The 21,910-nt window shown below is 44.5% G+C and overlaps 1 long non-coding RNA gene across 1 annotated transcript in view; it reads right to left on the minus strand.

Annotated features, from left to right (window-relative positions):
* Positions 1–21,910, minus strand: part of LOC148152249 (uncharacterized) — a 152,186-nt gene that overhangs the window by 3,633 nt on the left and 126,643 nt on the right. The window contains exon 2 of the long non-coding RNA XR_015760050.1: positions 9,999–10,129. This is a non-coding gene — a long non-coding RNA (uncharacterized LOC148152249). The remainder of the gene's footprint in view (positions 1–9,998; positions 10,130–21,910) is intronic.

Genomic DNA, 21,910 nt, shown 5'->3' on the forward strand with positions numbered 1-21,910 from the left:
GATGTTCCCTAAAGCGCTCTGCTAGGAGGCGCCCAGTCTCCCCAATGTAGAGGAGACCGCATCGGGAGCAATGGATACAATAGATGATATTAGTGGATGTGCAGGTAAAACTTTGATGGATGTGGAAGGCTCCTTTAGGGCCTTGGATGGAGGCGAGGGAGGAGGTGTGGGCACAGGTTTTACAGTTCCTGCAGTGGCAGGGGAAAATGCCAGGATGGGAGGGTGGGTCGTAGGGGGGCGTGGACCTGACCAGGTAGTCATGGAGGGAACGGTCTTTGCGGAAGGGGAAACTGGGCGCCTCCTAGCCCCGATGCGGTCTCCTCTACATTGGGGAGACTGGGCGCCTCCTAGCAGAGCGCTTTAGGGAACATCTCAGAGACACCCGCATCAATCAACCAAATCGCCCAGTGGCTCAACATTTCAACTCCCCCTCCCACTCTGCCGAGGATATGGAGGTGCTGGGCCTCCTCCACCGCCGCTCCCTCACCACCAGACGCCTGGGGGAAGAACGCCTCATCTTCCGCCTCGGAACACTTCAACCCCAGGGCATCAATGTGGATTTCAACAGTTTCCTCATTTCCCCTTCCCCCACCTCATCCTAGTTTCTAACCTCCAGCAACTCGACTTGTCCGGACTTGTCCGACCTGCCCAGCTCCTTTTCCACCTATCCACTTCACCCTCTCTTCCCTGACCTATCACCTTCATCTCCTTCCCCACTGACCTATTGTACTCTATGCTACTCTCTCCCCACCCCCACCCTCCTCTAGCTTATCTCTCCATGCTTCAGGCTCTCTGCCTTTATTCCTGATGAAGGGCTTTTGCCCGAAACGTCGATTTTACTGCTCCTCGGATGCTGCCTGAATTGCTGTGCTCTTCCAGCACCACTGATCCAGAATCTGGTTTCCAGCATTTGCAGTCATTGTTTTTACCTCGTAGGGCCTTGGGAGTGTTGTTGACTAAAGAGACCTACGGGTGCAGATGTATAGTTCCTTGAGAGTAGAGTCACCAATAGACAGGGTGATTAAGAAGGTGTTTGGCACACTTGCCTTCACCAGTCTGAGCATTGAGTATCGGAGTTGGGATGTCATGTTGCAGCTGTAAGGATGTTGGTGAGGCCACTTGTAGAATAATTCTGGTCACACTCCTATAGGAAGGATGTTGTTAACCTTGAAAGGGTGTGGTGCTGGAAAAGCACTGGAGGTCAGGCGGCATCCGAGGAGTAGGATAAGGGTTTACGCCCGAAACATCGATTCTTCTACTCCTCGGCTGCTGCCTGACCTTGTGCTCTAAAGAAAAAATCCCGAGCTTATCCAGCCACTCTCCATCATTAAAATACTCCATCCCAGGCAACGTCCTGGTCAATCTCCTCTGCACTCCCTCCAATGCAATCACATCCTTTCCAGAGTGCAGAAACTAGAATTGTATACAGCACTCCAGCTGTGGCCAAACCCAGGTCCTACGCAGTGCTGATATGACCTCCTTGTTTTTGCAATCAAGTCCTTCACTGTTAAAGCAAAGTGCTTCATTTGTCTTCTTACCCATCCTACTATCTTCAGGGATTTGTTGGCAAATACCCAATATCCTTCTGTCTCTCTGAGCCTTCTAGCGTCCTGCCATTCAGTGAGTACTTCCTTTGTCTAGTTCCTTTTTCCGAAGTACATCACTTTACACTTATCAGGGTTAAATTCCATAGTTTTAAATTTGACTTATGCACTTAGCACTTCAATCACTTAGATCACTTTGTACCTTCAGTGTTCCAGAACTTTACAAGATGAAAACAATCTAGATTTTCTACTACTCATCATTCTCATTCAACCAATGCATTCTGTCTTAGTATGTGGGTGGCTCTGGTCGGGCCAGCATCTTTGTCTATCCCTAATTGTCCTTGAACTGAGTGGCTTGCTACAGCCACATTGAAAGTCAGCCATAATGGTGTGGGTCTGGAATCACAAGCCAGACCAGATTAGGAGGAAAGATTTCCTTCCTTGAGGCACAGGAGTGAACCTAACCCTAACGCTGACCATGACCCTAATCGTAACCTAACCCTAAACCAACCCACACCTTAACCCATACGCTAACCCTCACCCTGACCATAATCCTCCCATTAACCAAAACCTAACCCTAAGCCTCACCTTCACCCTCACCCTAACCCTAATCCTCACTCTAACCCTCACCCTCAGCCTCTCATTCTCACCTTAACCCTCATCCTAACCCTCAGTCTGATCCTAATCCTCACCTTAACCCTCAACCTAGCCCTAACCTTTACCTTAATCCTCACCCTACCCCTACCCTAACCATAATCCTCACCTTCACCCTAACCTAACCCTCACCCTAGACGTCACCCTCACCTAACCCTAACCATCATTCTAACCCTAAATCTAACCCTCACTGTAACCTTAAACCTCATCCTCACTCTGACCCTCACCTTAATCCTCATTCTAACCTTCATCCTCACCCTCACTCTGACCCTAATTCTCAGCTTAACCCTCACTTTAACCTTCACTCTGACCCTAATTCGCACCTTAAGCCTTACCCTAATCCTCAATTTAATCCTAACTCTAACCCTAACCAGAACTCTTGCCCTTGCCCCACCCCATTGCAGTTTTTATGTCAAATGATGATAGTTATCACAGTCACCATTACTGACACTCACTTCTAATCCCAGTTTTCATTAACTGACTTTCATTTCCATGAAGTCATACTGCACTGAAGAGGCCCTTCGGTCTATTGAGACTATGCTGACCTATCTTTATAACTCTCACTTTCCAACACTTGCCTCGTAGTCTTCAATGTTGTGATATTTCAAGTGGTCACCCATATAACTTTTTACAAGGTTTCCTGTCCTTTACTGTTCTCCCAGGATTTGGTGGGAATTGAATGCATGTTTCCAAACATTGGCCTGGACCTTTGGATCACATTTCTAGTAAGATTGCTAATTCAAGAGTGGTGAGCTTCTACTGTTGGTGTGAACAAGCTCATTCTTGACCGGTAGATCATTGGGCATGTGGTGCAGGATGCTTCACAAGGTCGTGGGGTCCAGAGTTTGGGATTTTCTTTCCATCTCACTGTACCCCTGCTTCAAGTATTTGGACGGGAAAAAGTGTGCCATAAACAACATTCCAGTCACAAACATAAGGGTTTCCTTTTTTTGACCACAATGGTGGTAATCCCATATTTCTCAGCCAGAAGAGAGGGCTGTGTTTTTTTCACACCTTTAGGGTAAATAGAGGAGGACTACCTACTCCCAGATGCTGTCACTCAGAGGTACCTCTGTCCCAAACTAGGTGACCAACAGCCCCATATCTCTGCTTTCTATATGCACATCCTAGAATAGGGACTCCCAGATTCACAGCTTTGTCTCAGTCACCAATTCAGCATTGCCGCAGGGCATGGTAAATGGACCTAGGTAGAAGTCTGCATAATACTTCGTTTGACTTAGCGGACCCTTGGGTGCCATCATTTTCCACAACTTCTTGACAGGCCTGAGGTGACTGTACCCTGTCGAACCACGAGGATGCATAATTAGAAGTATAATTTAGAATTTTAGCATAATTAGAATTCAAAATATAAAAGGAAATGTGTAATTAAAGGAGAAAGAAGACCTGCCTTCCTTACCTTTTGTACAATTTCAGGCCCACATCAAGGCTGTTAACTCATCTATCTCTCCCCCACCTCCTCAAGGGCGACTACAGTAAGACAAGAAATATTGGCTTTACCAGCATTGATCATGCTCAGAACATGGCAGAATAAGAAGAGTTAAGTTAAAAAGTTATATTTATTTTTAATTTTGTTCACACTAGTTAAGTGCTCTGACCAAAACAAAAGCCTGTGGTGTGTTGATAAGGTAAGGTGTCTCTATTTCTTTTTTAGCGTGTGATTGGGAAAATGTTTTCTTTTTTTCTTCTTTCATTTATCTATTATTTGATGTTATAGTTGGACTAAGTTAAGCTTAAGAGTGAAAGTGGCAGGAGACCTCAGACTAATGTTATGTTCTTCTTGCTCAATGTGGGAGCTCAGGGATGTGGCTGATGTCCCTGACTCCTTTACATGCAGGAAGTGTGTCCAGCTGCAGTTCTTGTTTGACCACGTAACCGAGCTGCGGATGGACTCACTTTGGAGCATCCGCGATGCTGAGGGGGTTGTGGAGAGCACATTTAGCGAATTGGTCACACTGCAGATTAGAATTGCTGAGGGAGAAAGAGAATGGGTGACCAAAAGGCAGAAAGAGCAGGAAGGCAGTGTAGGTGTCCCCTGCGGCCATCTCCCTCCAAAACAGGAATACCATTTTGGATACTGCTGGGGGAGCTGGCTCACCAGAAGAAGGCAGCAGTAGCCAGGTTCATGGCACTGTGGTTGGCTCTGCTGTTCAGAAGGGTGGGAAAAAGAGTGGAAGGTCTATAGTCATAGGGGATTCAATTGTAAGGGGAGTAGATAGGGGGCTCTGTGGTCGAATGTCAAAACTCTCGAATGATATGTTGCCTCCCAGATGCATGGGCCAGGGATGTCTCTGATCGGCTGCAGAACATTCTGAAGGGGGAGGGTGAACAGCCAGTTGTCGTGGTTCATATAGGCACAAACGATATAGGTAAAAAAAAACAAGATGAGGTCCTACAAGCAGAACTTAGGGAGATAGGAGCCAAGTTAAAAAGTAGGACCTCGAGGTAGTAATCTCAGGATTGGTACCAGTGCCATGTGCTAGTCAAAGGAATGATAGAATAAGCAGGATAAATGCTTGGCAGGAGGGATGGGTTCAGATTTTTGGGACACTGGGACTGGTTCTGGGGGAGGTGGGACTATTACAAATTGGACGGTCTCCACCTGGGTCGGACTGGAACCAATGTCCTTGGGGATGCTTTTGCTAACGCTGTTGGGGAGGGTTTAAACTAATGTGGCAGGGGTTGGGTACCAAATGAGGTGAAAGGACAGTAAGGAGGCAGTAACTAAAGCCTGTAAGGAACTAGATAATGAAGTCAGCGTGACCAAAGGGAAGAGGAGGCAGGGAGCAGATGATGAATGCAAAGAGACTGATGGTCTGAGGTGCATTTGTTTTAATGCAAGAAGTAAGGCAGACAAACTTAGGCTTGGATTAGTACCTGGGAGTAAGATGTTATTGCTATTCCTGAGACTTGGTTGAGGGGAAGGGTATGATTGACAATTAAAATCTCAGGATATTGATCCTTCAGGTGGGATACAACAGGAGGTAAAAGGGGTGGAGGAGTTGCATTACTGGTCAAAGAAAATATCCCAGCTGTACTGAAGGAGGGCACCATGAAAGACTCGAGCAGTGAGGCAATATGGGCAGAGCTCAGAAATAGGAAGGGTGAGATAACAATGTTGGGGCTGTGCGACAGGCCTCCCAACAGTGAACGTGAGATAGAGGTACAAATATATAAACAGATCATGGAAAGATGTAGTAGCAACAGAGTGTTGGGACAGGAGATTTTAATTTTCCCAATATTGACTGGAATTCACTTAGTATGAGAGGTCTAGATGGAGCAGAATTTGTAAGAAGCATCCGGCAGGGTTTTATGGAGCAGTATGTAAATAGAGCAACTTGGGAAGGGGCCATACTGGACCTGGTGTTGGGAAATGAGCCCAGCCAGGTGGTTGATGCTACAGTAGGGGATTACTTTGAGAATAGTAATCACAATTCCATAAGTTTGTGGACAAAGACGAGAGTGATGCTAAAAGAAGAGGGCTAAATTGGGGGAAGGCCAACTATAGCAAAATTCAGCAGGAGCTGGGGAATGTAGATTGGGAGCAGCTGTTTGAGGGTAAATCCACATTTGATATGTGGGAGACTTTTAAAGAGAGGTTTATTAGAGTGCAGGACAGACATGTCCCTGTGTAAATAAAGGATAGAAATAGCAACATTAGGGAAACATGGATGACAGGTGAAATTGTGAGACTAGCTAAGGGGAAAAGGATGCGTACATATGGTATAGGCAACTGAAAACAACCAAAGCTTTGGAAGAATATCAGGAAAGTATGACCAATCTGAAACGAGGAATTAAACCGGCTAAAAGGGGCCTTGAAATATCTTAAGCAAACAGGGTTAAGGAAAATGCCGAGGCCTTCTTTTCATACAGAAGGAGCAAGAAGGAAACTAGAGAAAGGGTTGGCCCACTCAAGGGCATAGGAGGAAAGATATGTGTGAAGTTAAAGAAAATGGGTGAGATTCTGAGTGAGTACTTTGCGTCAGTCTTCACCAGGGAGAGGGACATGACGGGCGTTGCGATCAGGAATAGATGTTTGATTACTCTAGGTCAAATCGGCATAAGAAAGGAGGAAGTGTTGGGTATTCTAAAAGGCATTAAGGTGGACAGGTCCCCAGGTCCAGATGGGATCTATCCCAGGTTACTGAGGGAACTGAGAGAGGAAATAGCTGGGGCTTTAACAAATATCTTTCCAGCATCCTTGAACACAGGGGAGGTCCCGGAAAACTAGAGAATTGCTAATGTTATCTCCTTGTTTAAGAAGGATAGCAGGGATAATCCAAGTAACTATAAACCAGTAAGACTGATGTCAGCGGTAGGGAAGCTGCTGGAGAAGATACTGAGGGGTAGGATCTGTTTACATTTGGAAGAAAATGGGCTTATCAGTGATAGGCAGCATGGTTTTGTGCGGGGAAGGTCATGTCTTACATACTTAATAGAATTCTTTGAGGAAGTAACAAAGTTGATTGATGAGGCTGTAGATGTCATATACGTGGACTTCAGTGAGATGTTTGATAAGGTTCCTCATGGTAGGCTGATGGAGAAGGTGAAGTCACATGGGGTCAGGGGTATACTAGCTAGATGGATAGAGAACTGGTTGGGCAACAGGAGACAGAGAGTAGTATTGAAAGGGAGTTTCTCAAAATGGAGACCTGTGACCAATGGTGTTCCACAGGGATCCGTGCTGGGACCACTGTTGTTTGTGAGATACTTAAATGATCTGGAGGAAGGTATGAGTGGTCTGATTAGCAAGTTTACAAATGACACTAAGATTGGTGGAGTAGCAGATAGTGAAGGGAACTGCCAGAGAATGCAGCAGAATATAGATAGATTGGAGAGTAGAGCAAAGAAATGGCAGATAGAGTTCAATCCGGGCAAATGTGAGGTGATGCGTTTTGAATGATCCAATGCAAGAGCGAACTATACAGTAAATGGAAAAGTCCTAGGGAAAGTTGATGTACAGAGAGACCTGGGTGTTTAGGTCCAATTTACACTGAAGGTGGCGATGCCGGTTGATAGAGTAATTATGAAGACACACAGTATGCTTTCCTTCATCGGACAGGGTATTGAGTACAAGCATTGGCAGATGATATTGCAGTTGTAGAAGACTTTGGTTCGGCCACAGTTGGAATACTGCATACAGATCTGGTTGCCACATTACCAAAAGGATGTGGATGCTTTGGAGAGAGTGCAGAGGAGGTTCACCAGGATGTTGCCTGGTTTGGAGGGCACTATCAATGAAGAGAAGTTGAGTAGATTAGGATTATTTTCATTTGAAGGTGGAGGTTGAAGGGGGACCTGATTGAGGTCTACAAAATCATGACAGATATTGACAGTGTGGATAGCAAAAAGCTTTTTTCCCAGAGTGAGGGATTCAATTTGTGGGCGGCACGGTAGCACAGTGGTTAGCACTGCTGCTTCACAGCGCCAGAGACCTGGGTTCAATTCCCGCCTCAGGCGACTCTCTGTGTGGAGTTTGCACATTCTCCCCGTGTCTGCGTGGGTTTCCTCCGGGTGCTCCGGTTTCCTCCCACAATCCAAAAATGTGCAGGGGTTAGGTGAATTGGCCATGCTAAATTGCCCGTAGTGTTAGGTGAAGTGGTAAATGTAGGAGAATGGGTCTAGGTGGGTTACGCTTCGGCGGGTCGGTGTGGACTTGTTGGGCCGAAGGGCCTGTTTCCACACTGTAAGTAATCTAATCTAAAAGTAAGTAATCTAATCTAATCAATTAATAGGGGTCATGAGTTCAAGGTGAGAAGAGAAAATTTAAGGGAGATATGCTTGAAAAGTTCTTTACGCAGAGGGTGGTTGGGTGCCTGGAATGCGTTGCTAGCGGAGGTGGTAGAGGCAGCACGATAGCGTCATTTAAGATGTTTCTAGACAGATACATGAATGGGCAGGGAGCAGAGGGATAGAGATCCTTAGAAAATAGCTGGCAGGTTTAGATCGAGGATCTGGATCGGCGCAGGCTTCGAGGGCTGAAGTGCCTGTTCCTGAGCTGTAATTTTCTTGTTCTTTGTCCTTTGAATGAAGCTTTGTGCCTGTGAAAGTTACTTTTCTGGGCCAGGGAGTTGGTTAGTCATTAAGATTTAACAAAATAAAAACTGAACAAACTGCAGATGCTGTAAATCAGATTCAAAATTAGAAATTGCTGGAAAAACTCAGCAGGCCTGGTGGCATCTGTGGAGAGAAAGCAGGGTTAATGTTTCAAATCAAGTGAGGAAGAATCACATGATCCAAAATGTTGACTCTGCTTTCTCTCCACGAATGCCATCAGACCTGATAAGTTTTTCTAGCAATTTCTATTTTTGTTGTTAATTACGATTTAGCTCCTAGTTAATAATATGCAGAGAGTAGCATCCACCAGCTCTGAATTTGTCTGGCATTTTCAGGCCATGGATAAATTGGTCTTGCTCTCTTTGAAAGGGCATCTGACAGAGGCATAAATGATTTAGACAATGGAAAGCTATTCCTATGTGATGATGATTCTTGCTGAAGAACAAGGGTACACAGTTTTAAGCTTTTAGGCAAAAGATACAGGAGGGTTTGAGTGGGAGAAATTTGTTTAGCAGCAACTATTAATGCCTTGGAAGTCGCTGCCTGTGAAGTTGATAGCAGCAGAGACTGATTAGGTTCAAATGGAAACTGGTTGGTCATTTGGAAGAAATAAGATCGCAGGACTATAGGGATAGATTGGCAGAATGGAACACTTCCACAGAGAATTCAGCATGGATTAGATGAGCAGATTGGCCTCTTGGTTTCTTGGTTTGCAGATGCAACAGATAATTAAGAGGGCAAATGGAATATTGTCCTTCATTGCTAGAGGGATAGAGATTAAAAATAAAGAGGTGACGCTGCAAGCTTTACAGGGTGCTGGTGACTCCACACCGGGAGCACTGCGTACAATTTTGGTCTTCCTACTTGAGAAAGGATGTACTGGCACTGGAGGAGGGGCAGAGGAACTTCTATAGGTTGATTCTGGAGTTGGGAGGGTTGCCTTATAAGGAGAGATTGAGTAGATTGGGACTATACTCATTGGAATTTGGAAGAATTAGAGTCCCTTCAGTGTGGAAACAGGACATTTGGTCCAATAAGTCCACACCGACCCTCCAAACAGTAACCCATCCAGACCCAATCCCCAACCCTATTACTCTACATTTTCCCCATACAAATACACCTAACCTACACATCCCTGAACATTATGGGCAATTTACCATGGCCAATTCACCTAAACTGCACATCTTTAGATTGTGGGAGGAAACCCACGCAGACATGGGGAGAATATTTAAAGTCCACCCAGACAGTCACCCGAGTCTGGAATCGAATCTGAGTCTCTGGCGCTGTGAGGCAGCAGTGCCAACTGCTGAGCCACTGTGCCACCCCCAATATTGAGTGCGGTGGGTCTGACAGAAACATGTAAAATATGAAGGAATAAGGTAAGATAGAAGCAGGGAGTTTGTTTCCACTGGTGGATGAAACTAGAATGAGGAGACCTAGCCTCAAAATAAGAGTGAGCAGATTGAGGACTGAGTTGAGGAGGAACTTCTTCACCCAGAGGGTTGTGAATCTGTGGAATTCCCGGCGCAGTGAAGCTGTTGAGGCTACCTCGTTCAATACTTTTAAGGCAAAGATCGATAGATTTTTGAACAGTAAATGAATTAAGGGTTATGGTGAGCGGGTGGGTAAGTCATCCCCAGCGATGATCTTATTGAATGGTGGAGCAGTCCCGAGGGGCCAGACGGCCTACTCCTGCTCCCAGTTCTTATGTTCTTATGTTCTCACCAGAACTCGAAGAATGTTGACTGCTGTTCCACTTCATTGGCAGAAACTATGGCTCGGTGTTTCAAAAAGGGAATCCTCCGAAGGGTTAATCTTTGCTGCATTTGAATGAAGGGACTTGCAAGTCCATCTTTCTACAAGTTAAAAAACAAAATGCAGTTGTTAGCTTTGGCTGTGAGCGTTGGAAACTGTACATTACTGTACAGCGAGTGAAAGTATGGAACTGGGTCCCCCTCCCACGTTTGGTTTTCATTACTTTAAAGAGGAAAGTAACAATAGGACATTGGGATGAAGTCATACAATGGGCCACAGGTCACAGCCAAATAAAACATTCTGTGTCCCTCAGCCAATAATGATGAATGAGGAGGGAAACAGGTGTAAACAGGCCTGCGCTGGGGGAAATATAGCCAGTATTATTACCGTCAGTTCCCTCTCTTCAACAACTAGCTCAAGATTAACTTTGAGTAGATCTTCAATGTTGGCTAAGGAAACAGCAAGACCCAGGAGGACATTTCAAACTGAAAATATTTTCTCTCATTAAAAATAAATTGGCATGGGTATGTTTTGTATCGAGGGGAGAAAGTGGAAGTCGGGGGCTGGGGGATGGGGGCATTGGCAGGAAACATATTCGCATAACAAAATCCTGCATTCCAAAATGGATATCTAAGAACTAGGCCATTCTGCCCATCATGCCTGTGTCACCTCACTTAAAAGGCTGGAATAGAGAGAAATGAGAAGCAAACTTATTGAAAAGATATAAGATTCTTAGCTGACTTGACAGGATAGATATGGAAAGGTTGCTTCCCCCTGTGTGAGAATCTTGGACCAGAGGGCATCATCTCAGAGTAAGGAGTCGAATATTTAAGACAGAGATGAGGAGGCATTTCTTCTCTCGGAATACTGCAAATCTGTGGAATTCTTTACCATATAGGGCTGACCCTTCAAGGCTGGAGAAAGTGAGGTCTGCAGATGCTGGAGATCAAAGTTGAAACTTTACTGCTGGAACAGCACAGCAGGTCAGGCAGCATCCAGGGAACAGGAGATTCGACGTTTCGGGCACAGGCCGATTCCTGAAGAAGGGCCTGTGCCCGAAACGTCGAATCTCCTGTTCCCTGGATGCTGCCTGACCTGCTGTGCTGTTCCAGCAATAAAGTTTCAACTTTGACCCTTCAAGGCTGAAATAGACAGATTTTTAATCAGTTTGGGGAGTTGAGGGTTTTCAGGTCAACTGTGATCTCATTGAATGGTGGAGCAGACTCAATGGGCTGCATGGCCTACTTCAGCTCCTCTATCTTCTGGTCTTACAATTCCTCAGAACTCTTGGGTGTTGTGTAGAGTAAAGCCACTCCCTTTGATCACTCATGCAGAACTCAACTATCTCCAACCAAAAAGGCGTAACACCATCAAATAGGTCAGAAGCTAAACGACATCAGGTTATAGTCCTTTGTCAGGTGATGAAGGAGCAGTGCTCTGAAAGCTTGTGATTTCAATTGAACCTATTGGACTATAACCTGGTGTCATGTGACTTCTGACTTTGCCTACCCCAGTCCGACACTGGCATCTCCACATCATGACCACTGAATAGAGTGAAGTAAAATATCATATGGATATTTGCTAGGATTGCGAGACTAATAACTGGAATGAGTGAACTCCCTTCTGTAGAAAGGCTAGACGGGCTCAACCTGTATTCCCTGTAGTTTAGAAAAACAAAGAACAAAAAGCACAAATGTGAAGTACAGCACAGGAACAGGCCCTTTGGCCCTCCAAGCTGATCATCATGCGCTAACTAAACTGAAAAACAAACCTTCTGCCCTTATTCAGTCCATATCCCTCTATTCCCTCCTGATTTATGTAACCATCCAGATCCCTCTTAAATGTCGCCAATCTGCCTGCTTCCACCACCTCTTCTGGCAGTGTGTTCCAGGCTCCTACCACTCTCTGTGTGAAAACCTTCCCTCACACATTCCCCTTAAACTTTCCCCCTCTCACCTTGAACCTGTGTCCACAAGCAATTGAAACTTCAACTCTGGGAAAAAGCCTCTGACTATCCACCCTATCTATGCATCTCATAATGTTGTAGATCCCTATCAGGTCTCCTTTCAGTTGCTGTCTTTCCAGTGAAAACAATCCTAGTCTGTTTAACCTTTCCTAAAACCCACGCCCTCCAGACCAGGCAACATCCTGGTGAAACTTCTCTGCGCTCTCTCCAAAGCTTCCACATCCTTCTGGTCATGTGGCGACCAAAACTGCAGACAACACTCTAAATGCAGTCTAACAAGGGTTTTGTATAGAGTCAGAGGTGACCTTTTTGAAACATAAAATCCTGTGGCTTGCAAAAGGATGCTTCCTCTTGTGGGAGAAAGAAGAAGTCGGGGTCATCATGTTAAAATAAGGCATCAGCCATTTAAGACAGAGATGAGGAAACAGTTTTTCTTTGAGTGGGTTCCTTCCTGAAGAAGGGCTTATGCCCGAAACGTCGATTCTCCTGTTCCCTGGATGCTGCCTGACCTGCTGCGCTTTTCCAGCAACACATTTTCGGCTGGGTTCCTCAAAAGGCAGTGAATGAAGAATCTTTAAATATTTTTAAGGCAGAGGTAAATTCTTGATTACCAAGAAGATGAAAGAATATCAGGGATATGCAGGAATATAGAGTTGAGGTTAATATCAGATCAGCCACGGTCTTATTAAACTGTGGAGCAGGACTGAAGAGCTGAGTTGCCTACTCTTGTTCTTCACGAACTCCTTCAGAATCACTGCCTTAGACAATAACAGAATGGGTTTAATTCCTGTCCTGGCAAAGGCAAACTTTGCCTCTTTACCCTGCCTCCTTCCCCCAGCTCCCAAGAAAGCAATGGCAAACACTACTGACCAGACTTTCCAAGGAAAGGAAATAATTCAGGATGAGGCATCTTGTAGGATGGTGCCTTCAAGCATTCCAAGACATGGAATCCAGTTTTCTATTGAAGATGCCCCCACTGTCCTTTCCAGGCAGCGTCATTTTGGATCACGTTGCTGTGGAAGAAAATCTTCCTGCTGCCCAACCGTGGTTTTGGCTTGGGATGGGTCTCTCTTTCACCATCTCTGTAGCTCCCTCATCACTCAGTGAGGAGTGTGGAGATTGAATGGGACCTGTCCCACTTAGACTGCAAGAGCCCTGTCTCCTACTGCCTGGATTGCTGGATGAAGGAGTGAGGCCTAAACCGGGCACAATGCTCTCGTCACTCATGGTGGCCCAATGCCTGGCAGCATCCCAACACTTGGACCTCAAGGGCTACCATTTAGAGGCAGTGTTGAGAGGGTTCCTGGAGAATAACATGGGTGAGTCAGTCTCTTCGGGAGAGAGAGCATAAGGTGATAGAGTCATAGAATCATAGCGATGTACAGCATGGAAACAGAACCTTCGGTCCAACCCGTCCATGCCGACTAGATATCCCAACCCAAACTAGTCCCACCTGTCAGCACACGGCCCATATCCCTCCAAACCCTTCCTATTCATATACCCATCCGGGTGCCTTTTAAATGTTGCAATTGTACCAGCCTCCACCACTTCCTCTGGCAGCTCATTCCATAAAAGTGCCACCCTCTGCGTGAAAAAGTTGCCCCTTCGGTCTCTTTCCCCTCTCATACTAAACCTATGCCCTCTAGTTCTGGACTCCCCCACCCCAGGGAAAAGACTTTGTCTATTTATCCTATCCATGCCCCTCATAATTTTATAAACCTCTATAAGGTCACCCCTCAGCCTCCGACGCTCCAGGGAAAACAGCCCCAGCCTGTTCAGCCTCTCCCTATAGCTCAAATTCTCCAACCCTGGCAACATCCTTGTAAATCTTTTCTGAACCCTTTCAAGTTTCACAACATCTTTCCGATAGGAAGGAGACCAGAATTGCATGCAATATTTCAACAGTGGCCTATCCGATGTCCTGTACAGCCACAACATGACCTCCCAACTCCTGTACTCAATACTCTGACCAATAAAGGAAAGGATACCAAACACCTTCTTCACTATCCTATCTACCTGCGACTCCACTTTCAAGGAACTATGAATCTGCACTCCAAGGTCTCTTTGTTCAGCAACACTCTCTAGGACCTTACCATTAAGTGTATAGGTCCTGCTAAGGTTTGCTTTCCCAAAATGCAGCACCTTGCATTTATCTGAATTAAACTCCATCTGCCACTTCTCAGCCCATTGGCCCATCTGGTCAAGATCCTGTTGTAATCTGAGGTAACCCTCTTCGCAGTCCACTACACCTCCAATTTTGGTGTCATCTGCAAACTTACTAACTGTACCTCTTATGCTCGCATTCAAATCATTTATGTAAATGACCAAAAGTCTCCAAGTTTTGATTGATTGGCTCTGAAACACACACTGATTACATAACATTTGCAGCACAGAAACAGGCCATTCAGCCCTACTGGCATATGACAGTGTTTATGTGAGTCTCCCTTATCAGGGCTTTAGATTTTAAGGAAAGGAAGTTTACAAAGAACATTACAAATCAGCGTTCACTGGAAAATTATCTCCAAGTCGTCAAATTAAGTTAATACCACATTTTAAACTGTGAGACTTCAACATACTCAAAGTGCTGACTAACCTTACACTTTACAAAAAGATTGTGTGCTAGAAATATTGCTTGTGGAATTGTTTTTGCTTCCTGCTTACGCAAAGCCTGAGACTTTAATAGACACATAAAGTGCTGACTTTAATGCCAGCCAGCCAGCACTGCCAATAATTCTCTCCTCTGCTCATTATGAAGAAAGATTTAGTTTGTTGAATCAGACGCGATAAGACTGCGAACCCCTGAGACTAATCTCTCAGTGAAGAAAGATAACATTCTCTGCTGCCTGCTCAGCTCTGTTGTTACCTATCTGTTGGCAAATCTATCTAAAAATGCTGCTGCCTGCCCCAGTCACTCTCATGTGAGGCTGTGCAAGCTGAGTTTATTCTGCTTCAGTGAGGACTCCAGTTGGATGACTGATGTCTTAAAGATTGATATAGGAGCATAGAGTCATAGAGATTTACAACACAGAAGTAGACCCTTCGATCCAACTCGTCCATGCCACACAGATATCCTAATCTAATCTAGTCCCATTTGCCAGTAGTTGGCCCATATCCCTCTGAGCTGAAAATGTGTTGCTGGAAAAGCGCAGCAGGTCAGGCAGCATCCAGGGAACAGGAGAATCCATATCCCTCTGAACCCTTCCTATTCATGTACCCATCCAGATGCCTTTTAAATGCTGTATGTAATTGTACCACCCTCCACCACTTCTTCTGGCAGCTCATTGCATACACACATGCCAGCCTCTGCATAAGAAAGTTGCCAGTTAAGTCCCTTTTACATCTTTCCCCTCTCACCCTAAACCTATGTCCTCTAGTTCTGGACTCTTCCCCCCTCCCAGGGAAAAGGCCTTGTCTATTTATCCTCTCCATGTCCCTCATTTTTTTTTATCAATTTCTGTAAAGTCACCCCTCAACCTCCAACACTCCAGGGAAAACAACCCCAACCTATTCAGCCTTGACCTAAAGATCAAATCCTCCAACTATGGCAACATCCTTGTAAACCTTTTCTGAACCCTCTCAAGTTTCACAACATCCTTCCGATAGGAAGGAAACCAGAATTGCATGCAATATTCCAAAAGTGGCCTAAGCAATGTCCTGTACAGCCTCAAAATGACTTCCCAACTCATACTCAATGATCTGATCAATAAAGGAAAGTAAACCAAAGGACCCACACTCCAAGGTATCTTTGTTCAGCAACACTCCCCAGGACCTTTTCATTAAGTGTATAAGTTGTGCTCTGGTTTGCTTTTCCAAAATGCAGCACCTCGCATTTATCTAAATTAAACTCCATCTGCCACTCCTCAGCCCCATTAGCCTATCTGATCAATGTTCCATTGTATTCTGAGAAAACCTTCTTTTCTTTCCACTACACCTCCAATTTACAAACTATACCTCCTATGTTGATATCCAAATCATTTATATAAATGGCAAAAAAGCAGTGGACCCAGTACTGATCCTTGCTATGCACCACTAGTCACAGTTCTCCAGTCTGAAAAACAACCCTCCATCATCACCCTCTGTCTTCTACCTTCGAGCCAGTTTTGTATACAAATGGCTAGTTCTCCCTGTATTCTATGAGATCTAACCTTACCAACCAGTCTCCCATGAGGAACCTTATTGAACATCTTACTGAAGTCCATATAGATCATGTCCATAGCTTTGCCCTCGTCAATCCTCTTCATTACTTTTTCAACAAACTCAAACAAGCTCATGAGACATGATTTCCCACGCACAAAGCCATGTTGACTATCCCTAAGCAATCCTTGCCTTTCCAAACACATAAGAGCAGGAGAAGGCCATTCAGCCCATTGAGCCTGCTCCACCACTCAACTGGATCATAGTTAATCATCTACCTTAATGTCATTTCCTTGTACTATCTCCTTGATGCTATTAATCTCTACAAAACTATTAATTTCTGCTTGAATCTGGTCAAGGATATTATGAAGATGGAGAGAGTTCAGAAGAGATTCACCAGGATGTTTCCAGAAATAAAGGGTTTGAGTTTTAAGGAGAGGCTTGTTAGATTTGGACTGTTTTCACTGGAGAATAGGAGGGTTGACCTTATCAAGGTTTAGGAAATTATGAGGGGTATAGATAAGGGGAATATTAGGTGTCTTCTCTCTAGGGTGGGAGATTTCAGGCCTAGGGGGCATCTTCTTAAGGTGAGAGGAGAAAGATTTAAGAAAGACATGAGGGGCAACTTTTTTTACACAGAGAGTGGTTCGTGTGTGGAATAAGCTGTCAGAGGAAGTGATGGATGCAGGTAAAGTTATGTAATTTAAAAGATATTTAATAAGTACATGAATAAGAAATGTTTGGAGGGATATGGGCCAAGTGCAGGCAGGTGGGACCAGTTTAGTTTGGGATGCCTGGTGAGAATGGACTGGTTGAACCGAAGGGTCCGTCTCCGTGAGCCTATGACTCTCTGACTTTATGCTCAATGATTTGATTTCCACAATCCCTTGGGGTAGAGCATTCCAGAGGTTCACCACCCCTTGATCGAAGAAATTTATCTTCATCTCAGTCAACTGACCTGCCTCTTAACCTGAGATTATGTTCCTCAATTTTAAACTCAACAACCAAGAGAAACACTCGTCTACATCTAGCCTGCTATGCCTTTAAAATCAGTTTAGCAAACTTCCCTTCACTGCTTATGAGTTAATGAGTTGGGAAGTCACATTGAGGTTGGACAGGACAATTGATGGTCTCTTCGGTAATATTGTGTCCTGGGTTAAAAATCCAGTTTGATACTCTCCCAGTGCATGGCTTTGAAATTCTTTGAAGCTTGCATCGCAGGTGGACAGGGTGGTTAAGAAAGCATTTAGTATGTGTGCTGTTACTGCTCAGATCTTTGAGTATAGGAGTTAGGACATCATGTTGAGGTTGTACAGGATCTTGGTAAGGCTTCTTCTGGAATATTGTGTCCAGTTCTGGTAGCCCTGTTATAGGAAGGATATTATTAAGGTGGAAAGGGTTCAAAAGAGATTTACCAGGATGTTGCCAAGTATGGAGGGTTTGAGTTATAAAGAAAGGCTGGATAGGCTGGGATTTTTTTCACTGGAGCGTAGGTTGAGAGGTGACCTGATAAAAATTTATAAAATAATGAGGAGTACAGATAGAGTTACACAAGGGGCAATTTTTTTACACAGAATAGTTCGCATGCGGAATGAACTTCCTGAAGAATTGGTGGACATGGGTAAAATAATCATGTTTAAAAGACATTTGGATAGATACATGAATAGGAAACGTTTGGAGGAATATGGGCCCAGTGCAGGCAAGTGGGACAAGATTAGTTCGGGATTATGGTCAGCATGGACTGGTTGGACAGAAGGGTCTGTTTCCATGCTGCATATAACTCTATAACTTTCATTTTTCACTAATCTCTGGATACACATCTAATCTAATTACATAATCTTTCCTCATAAGACAATCCAACTGACCCAGCGGTTAATCTTGTGAATTTCCATTGCAGTCTGCAGTAAGTACATTCCTTCTTCAATCAGGACGCCAGTGTGTACAATGGTTGGGGTGAGATCGCCCCAAGTTTCTGTAGAACTACAGCATGCCTCTTAACACATGTCCTCAAATTGACTTGCCTACATTGCATTAGATCAGCCTGGGTCCCCAGACATTAACTGGTTATCTGGATTAATAGAAATTGCTGGAAAAGCTCAGCAGGTCTGGCAACATCTGCAGAGAGAAAACAGAGTTAACGTTTCGGGACCAGTGACCTTTCCTCAGAACTGCTGAATACTGAGGAAGGGTTACTCGACCAGAAACGTTAACTCTGACTTCTTCCCACTGATGCTGCCAGACCTGCTGAGGTTTTCCAGCAATTTCTATTTGTGTCTCTGACTGAGAGTATCCTCATTCTTTTGTTTTTTATCTGGATTAATATCCTTGTGATAATTCCACTGGATCATCATCACCCTACCTCCTGAAAAAAAACAGGGAAATCTGACCTGGCCAACATTGGAGGCTGAGAGGTGACCTTATAGAGGTTTATAAAATCATGAGGGGCCTAAGAACAAAGAATAAAGAAAATTTGCAGCCCAGGAATAGGCCCTTCCACCCTCCAAGCCTGAGCCAATCCAAATCTACTGTCTCAACCTGTCACCCAATTCCTAAGCATCTGTATCCCTCTGCTCCCCACCTACTCATGCATCTGTCCAGACACATCTTAAATGAATCTACCATGCCTGCCTCTACAACCTCTGCTGGCAACATATTTCACACACCCACCAACCTCTGTGTAGAGTACTTGCTGCGTGTATCCCTCTTAAACTTTCTACCTCTCACCTTGAAAGCATGACCTCTCATTAGTGGATCCTTCACCCTGGGAAAAAGCTTATATCTATCCACCCTGTCTATATCCTTCATGATTTTGTAAACCTCAATCAGGACCCCCCCATCTCCTTTTTTCTAATGAAAACAAACCTAACCTTCTCAACCTCTCTTCATAGCTGGCACCTTCTATACCAGGCAACATCCTCGTAAACCTTCTCTGCACCCTCTCCACAGCATCCACATCCTTTTGGTAATGTGGTGCCCAGAACTGTACACAATATTCTAAATGCGGCCGACCCAATGTCTTGAACAATTTTAACATGACCTGCTAGCTCTTATACTCAATACCCCGTCCAATGAAGGCAAGCATACTATATGCCTTCTTGACCACTCTATCCACCTGTGCAGCAACCTTCAGGGTACAATGGACCTGCACTCCCAGATCTCTCTGCTCATCAACTTTTCCCAAGGCTCTTCCGTTCGTTGTATAATTTGCTCTAGAATTAGACTTCCCAAAATGCATCACCTCACAATTTTCTGGATTGAACTCCATCTGCCACTTCTCCACCCAACTCTCCAGTCCATCTATATCCTCCTGTATTCTCTGACAGTCCCTTATGCTTTCTGCTACTCCACCAATCTTTGTGTCATCTGCAAACTTGCTGATCATGCCAACAGTGCCCTCTTCCAGATCATTTATGTATATTACAAACAATAGCGGCTCCAACACTGACCCCTGTGGAACACCACTGGTCACCTTTCTCCATTTCGAGAAACTCCCTTCAACTACTACTCTCTGTTTCCTGTTGCTCAACCAGTTCTTTATCCACCCAGCTAGAACACCCTGCACACCATGTGACTTCACTTTCTCTATTAGTTTACCATGGGAAACCTTACTGAACGCCTTACTAAAATCTATGTATGTGGCATGGATAGGATAAATAGAAAAAGTCTTTTCCCTGGTGTGGGGAAAGTCCAGAACTAGAGGGCATAGGTTTAGGGTGAGAGGGGAAAGATATAAAAGAGACCTAAGAGGCAACCTTTTCATGCAGAGGGTGGTACGTGTATGGAATGAGCTGCCAGAGGATGTGGTGGAGGCTGGTACAATTGCAACATTTAAAAGGCATTTGGATGAGTATATGAATAGGAATGGTTTGGAGGGACATGGGGCGGGCGCTGGTAGGTGGGACTAGATTGGGTTGGGATAGCTGGTCGGCATGGACGGGTTGGACCAAAGAGTCTGTTTCCATGCTGTACATCTCTAGAACTCTATGACTCTATTTACCCCATAATCATCAATTGATCTCATTAATCTAGTTATTCTAATATTGCCTTCAGTGAGAGCTTGTTCCTTGGGAATTGTTTGTCATATCTGTCACCTTTCCCACATTTCAACAATTGTACCAACAAGAATGTGAGAAATATTCCTGTAACATTGCTTTTACATGAACTCAGATTCAATAAAAATGTTATTGAACAAATATTAATGTCCTCTTTAAAACAAGCTCTACAAGCATTCAAGCTCTTGAAAAATCAACTTTAACGGATGGTACACTGTTTCAAGTGGGCAAAGAGCCTATCCTCCTTCCAAACCTTGTTTCTACAACTCAATACTGTCCAGCATCCCTGGGAGGATAAGGAAAACTGCACAGAGATATTCTGAATTTCCCCTGAGGCAAAGCAGCATTGACATCAATGAAAATAAATAATTCTGAGACATGTATTTCTGAGGATCTATAAGGCTCTGGTCAGACCATAATTGGAGTATTCGGCATAGTTTTGGGCCCCATATCTCAGGAAGGATGTACTGGCCCTGGAGAGTGTTCAGAGTGTTTAGAGGAGGTTCACAAGAAGTCCCACGAATGAAAAGCTTAACATATGAAGAACTTTTGAGGACTCTGGGTTTATGGTCAATGGAGTTTAGAAGTATATGGGGAATCTAATTGAAACATACAGAAAACTGAATGACCTGCACAGTGTAGATGTTGGGAAGATGTTTCCATTGATAAGAGAGACTAGGACATGAGGGCAAAATCTTAGAGTAAAGGCGAAAACAATGACTGCAGATGCTGGAAATCAGATTCTGGATTAGAGGTGCTGGAAAAGCACAGCAGTTCAGGCAGCATCCGAGGAGCAGTAAAATCGACGTTTCGGGCAAAAGCCCTTCATCAGGAATGCCTGTGTTCCTGATGAAGGGCTTTTGCCCGAAACGTTGATTTTACTGCTCCTTGTATGCTGCCTGAACTGCTGTGCTTTTCCAGCACCACTAATCCAGAATCTTAGAGTAAAAAGAAGACCTTTTAGAATGGGGATAAGGAGAAACTCTTTCAGCCAGAGATTGGTGAATTGATGGAATTCACTGCCACAGAAGGCTGTGAAGGACAGGTCACTGAGCATACTTAAGACTGAAATCGATAGGTTCTTGAGGATCAAGAGGATCAAGGGTTACCGGGAGAAAGAGGAGAATGGGGTTGAGAAACTTACCAGCCATGATTGAATGGCGGAACAGACTTGATGGCCTAATTTCTGCTGCAGGTCTATGTTCTTATAGTCGTATGGACTCTGGTGAGGTGGTTACTGTCAATCATTCAAATAAAAGCCTAGAAACAGCAAAAATCAGAGCAGGAGTAAGCCATTCACTGATCATCCTGCTCAATAGCCTGTTCCCACTTTTCTTCCATATCCTTAAGCCCCAAGAGTTATGTCTAATGCTGTGGTCAGTGCTAAAGCCTTGCAAGCGCCAATGAAGCCTGGCCTGTCTGAGCAGGTCTTAGCTCAGCTTGGGGAAGAGTGGGCCCTCTTAGGGAAAGCCCCGCTGAGAGCATCTGCAGGCCCATGGCTTCAGAAAGCATCAGAATGTTCGACATCTTAACTTCATTTCTTTATTTTTCTACTTTTATGTTAAAAAGATCTTGCTGAGCTTTTTAACTTCTATCTTTATTTCTCCTTCTCTGCAACTAATATTTTGTACCTAGGTACTTTATACCTAAGATGGCGCCATAGATGGCAGCATTGCACATCTTTCACTGTACTCTTGTACACCGTACTTGAGTACACGCAACAATAAAAG

This window comes from Chiloscyllium plagiosum, unplaced genomic scaffold (genome assembly GCF_037043375.1).
Source record: "Chiloscyllium plagiosum isolate Xiang-an unplaced genomic scaffold, Cpla_swu_hap1 HiC_scaffold_1, whole genome shotgun sequence".
NCBI lineage: Eukaryota > Metazoa > Chordata > Chondrichthyes > Orectolobiformes > Hemiscylliidae > Chiloscyllium > Chiloscyllium plagiosum.